This window comes from Rattus rattus, chromosome X (genome assembly GCF_011064425.1).
Source record: "Rattus rattus isolate New Zealand chromosome X, Rrattus_CSIRO_v1, whole genome shotgun sequence".
In the NCBI taxonomy this organism is placed as follows: Eukaryota; Metazoa; Chordata; class Mammalia; order Rodentia; family Muridae; genus Rattus; species Rattus rattus.
The window spans coordinates 63,784,578-63,794,588 of record NC_046172.1 but is presented as its reverse complement, the minus strand read 5'-3'; positions in this window follow the sequence as shown (position 1 = coordinate 63,794,588).

Below are 10,011 nucleotides of genomic sequence, written 5' to 3'. Positions count from 1 at the left end.
AAGAAAGGCACAAAATTGGTAAGGGGCTTGACATTTCCAAAAAAGCAAAAGGACAAAAGAAACTGTAATGAGCCTGAGCTTGAGTAGTTGAAATAGAACATAGGATATAGGAATATTTGCTCTTCTCTCTCTAACTGGTTCTGTGCACTAGAATCTTCAATTCTTCCTAATATGTGAAAACGTAATGTTAGAACATAACAAAATCATTGATGTCACCAATATAATATTAACTATTTTATAGACATTTTATGTATTTTTATTTATCTGTTGCCTATGAGGCAGATTATTTTAGCTCCATTTTACAGATGGAGAGACTAAGCTGTAGAGAGGCTGAGTAAAGCAGAACCATGAGTCCAAGCCAGGCAATCTTACTGTCGCTGCTCTTCCAGTCTCATGCAGCCAAGTAACGTCTCTCCTGCACTTCCTGAAAGGGACACATGGAGAAACCAAAAGCAAAGCCTAACAAGTTACAACTAAAAGTCAGAGATTAGGTTCAACACAAATGAAAGGAACAGAGTACACAGCAGTTGGAAATAGTCCTTTGTGTACACAGATTAAGAAAACTGCCAATGCCTTCCAGGGGTGGGGGTGGGGGTGAAAAATCCACTCCAAATAGAAGCTGTAGCATTGGCAAGTCATTCTCCTGACTTACAGCTCAGGTCTCTGAGAAAATGTAAATCCATCCCTACAAGAGATAACCCAGCAAGATTTTCTCTTTTGTTACATCTCAGAGCATGTCGGCTTCTTATATTCTTTACAGAAAGACCATCTTGATAATACAGCAAGAAAATGTGGAGAGCATGAGATCATTGTGGACCTTAAAGGAAAGGCTGGACTAAACCCCAACTGTGCTGTTTTTACAAGTTGGCCTAGGGCCCACCCCGGGAAAAGTGAAGAGATAGAACCGGAACATTACAGTTCAGCCGTGAACATCAATCTTTGTTAAAGCAGAACATTTTGGCAAAGAATAAAATAATATGAAGCTAACGAGGTATGTTGAAAGAGTTTCAGACATATGCTAGGTCAATTGCCTTTATAGAAAGTGGTACCTACAGCTGCCCCAAAACCCAAGAGGATATAGGAAATAAATCCACAACTGTAAAAGGGGAGGTAAGTGATGGCAAGATGTGTAACCAGATTGCAAATGTTATAGAGTCATGTTTTATACATTATTCTCGCCTTTATCTTTCTCCCAGCAAAAGAAAAAAAATAAGCCTATATGGAGACAAAGGAGAAAAATGCAGGTTAACAGCCTAGTAATTTGCTTGTTCCTGCAAATCCAGGCCAACAGCTTTGGAGCAAGGATACCCTAGCCTCATTTGTATCAACATCCTTAGTTTAGCACATGAATAGTTACCACAGCTGGAAAGCATTAGTGTTGTCCAAGTCAACAATTTTCCATAAGCCAGAAAGAAAAGAATTTTCACTGTTTGTTGTGACACATGAAAATTGGAGTCTTAAATCCTGCTTAGAATTAAAGTGACTTAAGATGAGAGGAAATGAGAAGGGAAAAATGTTGAAGTGTTATAAGGCAATCACTGCTAGACCGTGTTGGAAACAGAAAAAAAAAAAAAAAAAAAAAGCACTTCAGATTTGTAAAACAACATGCTCTAAAGGGATGCTGGAAAGTCTAATGGATTAGGAATTCAGCCTAAAGGTTTGCTTGTGTCTGGAGAGTATGCACGCTATTAGATCTTTCATGTCATTGCTGCCTGCCCTTCTGTTCTGATGCTCACAGGGAATACCAGCGCAATTAATTAGCCACTCCACTGCAAGCCCTCCACTAAATAGTAGAAGTCAGCCAAGTTTTATGTCAGCATTCTCAGTCCTTCTCCGTGGGCTCCTTCCCTTCCCTTCTACTTTGCCTCCTGTTTTGTCCCTCCCCCCTTTACCACACCACAACTGAGATGTGATTCAGTGAAGCATTACCATTGCATGGTGAATGCATTTATCCAATTCAGGAATTAGACAGCAACGCCTTCAAGGAGAGACGTGGGGCCAGGTGATGAGGAGACTGAAATAATCCAGACCTCCTGAATTTTCCTGTTCATATTTTCTCCTGAATTTTCCTGTTAAGTTTACGATCAATAGCAATTGGATTTCCTGTTTCTAAAACACTAGCAAGGATGTCTCTGTTTGGGGAGAACCAAGAAAGGAAAAACAGGAGGGTTTGCTGTCTTCATTAAATGTTTGGATGACAAAAATATTCCTTTGACTACACCATATCAAGACCTGAGATTAATCCCTTTCACTGGCCACATTTCATTGTCCATTCTCTCAGAACAAACAAGTTGTACTGGTGCTTATGCATTTTCTGAATAACCTCCAAATGGAGAACAGAAACAGAATGTTTTAAAACTAGAGCCCTTGGCTGTCTACACCGAGTGACTAAATATTCAATGGAAATCTGAAATTATGGCATGCCGTCCATGGTTCAAATGAACTGCTGTACAAACGGGAGACACAAAAGTCAAACTGAGATGTGTAATTCCTTGAATCTCTCATTTCACTTGGAAAGGCAGAGAGGTGAACTTAAATGTTTTCATTTTATGCTGTTTCAGGCTAGGTTCAAAGGCTTGCCGAGGAATTTTTACTGTAAGAATGTGGAGAATCACTTCAGAAAAGTGCAGCTTGTACTGGAGCAAGTCTGGCATTTTAAAATACCCCCTTCAATAGGAAGCGATAAAACTCAAATTATTCTGTTCAGAAAATTATTTACAACAATGGGCTGAGCATGTACTGCATGCCAAATGTGGAAATAAATTGAGTTTCAAGGAGTACAAATGAGACTCCAGATACAGGTCCTTGGTGCAATTTTGCTGAAGAAACTAGGAAGCCTCTCGTGTCTCAGCGTTCAGTTCATTCACCTCCTGTTACATTAGAGAAGTTTTCCTCCTGTTGCATTAGAGAAGTTTTCTTTAAACAGTGATTCATGACTATTACACAGCAAGAGGAAGGGAAGACTAAATAAGTCAGCAGAATGAGTACCAAAACCATAGTAAGGATGATGATGATGTAAAAACAGCTAAGATTTGTTTTCAGAACAGTTGATGTACGCCAGGCACCATAATAAGTGCTTTATGTGCATTTATCTCATTTAATCCCATGAAATGCCTATGAGGAAAGCACTGTCATTACCCCATTTCCAAGACGAAGACTCAAGTCATAAAATAGATAATAGTAGTAGTCACAGTGCTCAAGTCTAGATTTAGATCTAAATGTAGACAATTTGGCCCATATATTTGTGTGTATGTATGAATGTATCTATATATGTATGTATGTATGTATGTATGTACATAGGTAATATATATGTATATGTATGTGTGTGTTTGAACAGAAAAAAGTTAGAAAGAATAATAAAAATAAAATAGAATAATAAAATACAATAATAAAAATTTAAAAAGTTTTAGAAAGAATAGTAAAAATTACCTCCTCCCTTATTTTCAAATCAGTAGGATTCCCCTGAAATTTTCCTTCTGAAATTCTATATCCTACATATTGGCAATTCCACTAAGCTCCTCCCAACAACCTAGCAATAGCTGTCCCCATTGTCTGCCAGGCGTGAGCCAGGAGTCGCAGCATATAAAGAGAATTGCTCACCACCCCAGTCTTCCTCTTCCACTCTCTTTCCTTCTCTGTTCCCTTAGTGTCCTTGGCCAGCTTCATTCTGTCCTCTGCCTCCTCTCCTTACCTTTCTCTGCCTCCATCCCTTTTCCAGGTCCCAGCTCTCTTCCGAATGTGGTGAAATTTCTTAAGAGAATACCTTGGCATGGGCCCGACAAGTACCCACTTACACCTGCCACCACTGCTTTATATTTAATAACACTACATTCACTCCTCACAAGAAGAGATCGTTTCCTATTCTGGTTTCTTATTGCCCCATACACACACGTCTCATTTTCAAAAGATTCAGTTTATTTTTAGTTATGTACACATGTGTGTCTATGTGTGGATATATGCAATTGTGAGTGCAGGTGTGTATGTGCAGAGGTCAAAAGTATCAAATTTCTCAGAGGTGAAGTTACAGGCAGTTGTGGTCATCTCTCATAGGTGCTAGGGACTGAACTGGGGTCCTCAGGAAAAGCCATCTCTCTAACTCCAGACCTCTGTTAAGGCACTTTTCTCCAACAGCCTAGACTATAGAAGTCTATGAAACAGGAACTAAGATCTCATACACCTCATTTATTTTCTAACTCAACCACATCCAATGATAGAATGCCTGTAATACTAGAGTTACTCATCAAGTGTTGGATAAACAAACAGGATGCAATGGGACCATACAAATTGCCCAAATACTATCCTTCTCTAGACCATGCACTTCTCTGAACCCCACACAATCATGTTCATAGCAAAAACTTATTTCTTCAAATTGTTGTGAAGTCACCAAATTTCTGTACCCAAGCAATAACTGACAAGTGGAAAACAAAATTGGCCTCTCAATGCAGTGTCAACTCTTCTAGATAGAGTCTACATCCTATATTCAGTCTATCTCTCAAATTGATAAAACAAAATTACATAAAAATAATAACATCCACATTTATAATTCTTGCAGTTTATCTTAACTTTCCCCAAAACTTAAAAACTCATCTTGTTTAATGTTTATTACAATTCAGTGATGTAAATATATTTATTGTCAGTCTACAACTAAGGAAATCAGGCTCCAAGTAGTTAAATGACTAGCAGTAATTGCTAGTAACTGGCAGAGTTTGGACTCTAATCAAGGTCTCGAGAACCTGTGCCCTTTCTATTTCATTTGTCTTTCAACAAGCTTATGGGACTCATTTCTTTTCTCTCATCTACTACGGAGATATAGACGCTGTAGTTACAATGTCACATTTTGGAAATGTCTCCAAAATAAAACCAACAGGTCATCTTGGAGAAATTACACATTGAGATCAGACATACCGGAATGTGAATACTAGCTCTACCACTAACAAGCTGGGTATCTTTGGACAAATTATCTTTTGTATGTCTTCAGGTTCTCACCTATTTACCAGTAGTAAAGAAGTACAAACTATACACCAGGGCACAATGAGGAAATTAAGCCCATGTGGATGTCTCTGGACATATGAAGCAAAGGGTTCTTTATCTTTGCCAGCCCAACAATGGCTCTGCCTATTTGTCTGGATTAAAGAAGACTGATGACCTATCAACATATTTTGATAAGATATATAGGAAAGAATATTTATAACTATCCACTCTTGCAATCTAAGAGCAAAAGAAAAGAATAACTCTAGCGAACTAGAGTGAAGACATTACTGAGGCTTCCACCAAGGAACAGCAGTGACTACAAAATCAGCCCACATGCTGTAGCTGGTAAAAACAGGCCACATTATAGACGCCCATCATTATAGACTTCAGACTATACACCACTCCAGTCTACAAGTGAAGATTGTTTGGGGAGTGCTGGAGAGTCTCTCTAACTCACTGAATTGACTTCTTCAGAAAACAAATTCAGTGTTCTTTTCCTCTGTTTAAAGGGAAAAAAAAGACTGGTTTCCTAAGCATAGAGAATCTACTTTCTGGGGATTCAATTATGCATGGTATGCCTAGTTGGTTTACAAAACCAAAGTACATGGAACAAGCAGAAACTAAAGCAGACTGCCATTACAATTCTTGCTCATTTCTTTTAACCCATTTGTAGCATGTAACACACAAGAACTTTTCAGTGAGACTTCAAGCCACCCTGTACTGTCTTCTGTCATAAGACCAATATTATTCAAAGTAAGATTACCTGACCCAAGTGATTTCTAGCCAGTAATTACAAAATCTGTGAATGTGAGAAAAATCTAAAGCTAATCAAATGGGGCTATGTTGGCTTCAGAAAACTGTTTGACTTGTCTGAAAAACCACAAATTCAACCAAATAGTTTTCTCATGTGGTGCCCTAAACATTGAGGTAGTTGGATTAGATATTCTCCAGAGACCCTTCGAGCTCCAAAAGTTTCCATTCCGAGGTGATGAGGAGAGCTGGGCTCTGTGCAGTGTCTGCACAAATTGTAACTCACGTGGTAGAGTTGAAAGGAGTAACTGGCCTTCATCCTTCACAATATCCCTTCATGCTTTGTGCTAGTAAAACATGTCTTTATGGTTAACTCTATTGACAAAGGCCAGAAGGCTTCAAGTTTCATCATTTCTATATTGACTCTAGTTTTACCCATACATGTATAATTACTTGATAACCTTGTAGGTATATGTGAACAATTTAAGTGATCCTTTGCTTATGATTTGTACTTTGTTAGATACACTAGTTGAAAATGAAGCAATGGCAGAGCTGACGAAATTTACCTTTTAAAAGTAAACTAGTAGAATGAAGATTCTAAGGTCATACTTTAAAATATAGCCATCACTTCTGTTTAAAATAAAAGTGTTCAGAAACAGCTACTTGATTTTTCCTGGATTTCAAACATTATCACTCCAAAAAACATGAAGTCTTTTCCCAAGAGCTAATGGGAAAACATTGCCAAAATAACAGTTTATACATTTAGTAACCTTTGAAAACTTAGGGAATTTTAACCCAAATATAATTACTGTTATCACAGCATTTAAAAAGCTAAAGAAGACACGAAGCAAGGGGTAATAAATATGTTCAAGGAGAGAACAGAGATCAAAAAGATCTATGACAGAAACACTGAATAAAATCAAACACAAAAGCCGTGAGATGCAGTTCATTTGAAAGAGTGGGCACCTAAAAGGAACAATGCCTTGGGTCCGATTCCCAACACCAGAAAAAAAAAAAAAAAAAAAAAGCAGAATATAATGCTAAAAGCACTGGGAAGAGTCAGAAGTTCACGCTTTACCCTGACTACAGTGAGTTTGAGGGGGTCTAGCCTATGTGAGACACTGTCCAGGTGATGGCTTGGTGAGTAAAGTGTTTGCTGTACAATCATGAGGACTTGAGGTGAGATTCTGAGCACCTATGTAAAAAAAATCATAAAAAGCTAGGCAACCCCCCCCCCCACACACTTGTAATCATAGTTCTGGAGAGATGGAAACTGGAAGATCCTCTCAATAATACAAAGTGGAGAACAATCAAAGAAGATATCCAGTATTAACCTCTGGCCACCACATGTGCACTCAAGTGTAGGTACACGCATGCACACACAAGCAAGCATGCATGCATGGATGGAAAGTTTGCTGCCTATTCTAATAGGCTATAGTGTCTCTACCTCTACAAATTGTTGGTAACAAGCAATTTGCCCCTAAACGATCTTTTTTTTATTTCATCAATATTACCTATTAGATAAAACAAAAAATCATGTCTCAATATTTTCAGAATACCGTACACACACACACACACACACACACGTAATATAATTTAAAGCAAAAATGATTGTGAAAACTGAAGTCAGAATATAAAATCTTGCACACAGGTACAAGGAGTCAACTGAAAAAGAACAAGATCCAGGGAGGTTTGATTTAGGAACATTATATGGAAAAGCACACTTCATGTTTCATTTGTTCTAGGTCAAAAATAAGTGGGATGTTAATGTGCACTAGAGGAATAAATTTTGATAAATTGAATTCAATTTTTTAATTCACAATTTGATGTAACACACAAAGATGAGTGTATGCATGTACACACGTGTGCACACACACTCACAAACATACACATACATGCATGCATATATATGTACACACATGCGCACATGGAAAGCTTACTGTGTCTCTTCTGACTTGCTGCTTAGTATCAGTGCACCATTGAAAATTGCTGATCAACATGGAATTGCCCCCAAAGATTTCTTGTTTTCATCAATATTTCTCATTAAATGAAGAAAAAAAATCATCTCTCAATATTTTCCAAGTTGTAGCTGGTTCTCCTCCAGAACCAACACTTAAGTGGTGTTACAGCACATGTTGACTTTTTATTGCTTTTGTTGAAAGTAAACATTGCATCTTATCCACCTAAAAGTTTTCAGCCTGTAACCTAGGGCCTGACACATGTCAGATGATAAACTACTCTATTTCTTTTTAAATTCGAATAGCTAAAAGAAACTGAGCTATCTTTGCCTAAGACTTGGAAGTAGAGGTAGAGAGTAACTATCCTCAAGTATTTCAAACCCTGGCAGATGAAAGGGAACTGAGCATATTACCTTCAATCATCAAGTATCAATATGTAGAAATTATGAAGAAATGTGGAATGTTAACTTTCTTATGACTATCTTCCAACTAAATGCTTCCTTCTAAGAAGTTTTCCATTCATAGAGAACTGATTAATCAGAAAGTAGATTTTTCTAAGATATGTAAAAATATGTTTGAACACTATACATACTGCTAAGAGTTTTGTTTCTACTACTCTGAATAATTCTGTATTTTTATTTATCTAGAATAAGGATCAAATCCCATGGGTTCTAAATCTAGTTTTGCAACTTACTTGTTGGTGGTCTGTATTTAAAGTTTTTTTTTTACACAGATTCTTAATCTGTAAAATGATGAAACTGTACTAAAATAATACCTCTATTTCAGAAACTAATAAAGTATATAATTTTACTTGGATAGAATTCATGTTATAAAATATATTCAAACTTCCCATAATCTTTATAATATCCATTGAGATTAGAGAGAAGGGGCGGAGTCCACTTGACACATTAGAAAACTATGACATAGAAAATGGGATGATTTGTCCAATAGTGAATGTTCTTGCCATGACTCCACATTGAATTTAAAACTGAAGCTTTATGGCCATTTTAATCATCTTCTTTTTGAAATCCAGACATTCATGTTAACATCCCTGGAAGGAAACCAAACCCATCACAGCATGTTTTCATTTACCATTAGCAAAATAATTATGAAATTCCTGGACAAATCCAGACATGCCTTTTGAGCACAATTTTCTGAATCTGTTGGAAACGTCCTACCCAAACCACACAGTCCCAGTCTGTTATCTCATTAAGCAATAAAAATGTGAATAAAAGGAGGTCAAGAGACCTAAATGAAAGCAAGAACTAAGGTTAGGCTTGTTGCTCAAGACTTGGCCAGCAATCAATACGAAAACGGCTGTTTGGGGGTTGCAGTCTACTTCCTCCATATTGGACAAAATCTATCATTTTTATTTCCAAACTATGTCAAATCACTTGGCTACAGGAAATTGTTTCGGTTTTAGAATTGTGATACTTTTTAACTGTGATAACAAGTTAAAGTCTAAAGGAGTTCATTGTTCTACCTGCGGAAAATACCACTTGTTTTTCACTATAGAGAGAACTCAGATAAAGTCCAGTGATATCCGTGAATACAGAGCAAAGAAAAGCAGTTCTCCAAGTCATCTGCTGTTCATTGAACAGCTGAATCAATTCATTTTCTTCCAAAGTCAGCAGAGCAGTTTTGGTCTCCTATAACTATTGAAAATCATAACTGCTATCAAAACTGAACCAATAGCAGAACATGGTGTTTCTTCAACTGCTTCATTTCACACAGAATATTTAGAGTGCTGCCAACTTTTTCCTTTGAGGATAAGGTGAATTCATTCTTATTTGCCTTTTTCTGGATATTGGAAAGAGAGCTCAAATACTAAAGCATTTTCCCAAGTCTATATTATCATGACAGGAGCCTGGACGTTTTTCTCAGGTGAAGGGATACATTTCTTAACCAAAACAACAGTTCATTTCCCCTTCAAGAAGAAATACTATCCAGGATAGCTGTCAGTTGATGATAACAAGCCTTCTTCTAGGGGTACCTTGTGAACATTCTGTAAGTATTGGTGACATCCAAGAGTATAAGCTGGTGGTGTCTGGTCTGTTTCTTGCAACAAATCCATCAAATTAAAAGAAAATGCATTTTCTGATACTTCCTATACGAAGTGAATAGACGTCTCTGCCACATCTCTGGTTTAATGTATTCTTTTACTGTAAATATAAACACTGGGAAAGAGTCCTAGAAAAGAAGACATAAAATGCACAAGCTTTTACAACTCCCTCCGGTTTTAGGAATGTCACAGATAATGAATCTCTTATCTTAATACACATAGAGCATAATACGAAATGACTTCACAAACAGGTCATCTTTGGCTGAGTGG